We start from the raw sequence: 1,173 nt of genomic DNA on the forward strand, positions 1-1,173 counted from the left end.
GCCCCACAACTGCCTCACACACCTTCCCGGCACCTGCCCCAGAGCGGTGGGTGGAGGGCCGTGGGAACCTGGGCTGTGCTGTAACCACAGAGCAGTGTCACAGGCTGCCCGCTGTGTGTCTCTACCCTGTGGAGGGCGGGGTGAGGGTGAGGAGCTCTCAGGCTGCTCAGGTCATTGCTCACGTAAATGTGTATGCAGCCCGTGGAGGGGGGAGGGGGCGGGGGTCTGTGGATGCGGTGTGTGCATCCCTGCCCCCGTGAGCCTCCAGGGCCTCACGTAAGGTGGAGAGTCAGATTGTGGGGCCACTTTTACCAAAAGCCTGCGCTGAGCCCCAGCCCAGGTGGGCCTCAGGTGCTGCTCCGCTGACGGAAGCCCGCCCGGTGCCAGGATGCGGGCCTCTGGGGGATGGGCCGGGAGGACGTGGGGACAGCGGGGTCTCGGAGGCGCCCAGGCCTGGCTCGGCGTTACGGGTGGGTGTGTCTAGGCCAGGGGTGGGGACCTTTTTCCTGCCAAATGATCAATGTGAGCTGCTCTACTTGGTCAAACAGTTCATTAACTCACCCTCATGCCTGGGCCGGGCCAGACCAAAGGATGTCTCAGGCCCCTACGACCAGTGGGCCCGATGGTCCCCACCCCTGGTCTGGGTCCTGTGTGTGTTCATTTTCCGTAGGGTTACGTTTTTTCAAGTTAAAGAACCGGGAGAAATATTTACAAAAATTAGGGGGAAAACTGTCTTAAAGGGTGCTGCCAGTAGGGGGTGCTGTTCTCCATGGGGGGCGGGGGGGATGGGATGGAGGGTCTGGGTGTGTGTTCCTGACACTGAGGCTCAAGCCATAACTTCCCAGCAGCTCACTGGTGCTGAGGCCCGAGTCCCGCCGGTCCACGCACACAGGGAGACACGGGTTACATGACAACGCGCTGTGCTCGGACCCTGCGGAGCCGGCAGCTGGACCCTCCGTGTCTGCCCCTCAGACACTCGGACACAGGCTGGGTGTGTTCCGAGGGCCATCTCATGACGCCCGCAGACACGGAGGCACAGAGAGGCCCCTGGTCACAGAGGAGGCCTGGGCAGAGCGGGGACGAAGCCTTGAGCCCGCCTTTGTACCCACTTGTTCCAGTCGCCCTACCCCTGAGGCGCGTCCCCCCAGCCAGGATCCTGGGCCTGATGCTGGC

At 63.3% G+C, this 1,173-nt stretch overlaps 1 protein-coding gene across 1 annotated transcript in view; it reads right to left on the reverse strand.

Annotated features, from left to right (window-relative positions):
• LOC102752996 (chromosome unknown open reading frame, human C9orf9) overlaps positions 1 to 1,173 on the reverse strand; it is a 10,783-nt gene that overhangs the window by 5,618 nt on the left and 3,992 nt on the right. The window lies entirely within an intron of this gene.

This window comes from Myotis davidii, unplaced genomic scaffold, assembly GCF_000327345.1.
Source record: "Myotis davidii unplaced genomic scaffold, ASM32734v1 scaffold651, whole genome shotgun sequence".
Classification (NCBI taxonomy): Eukaryota; Metazoa; Chordata; class Mammalia; order Chiroptera; family Vespertilionidae; genus Myotis; species Myotis davidii.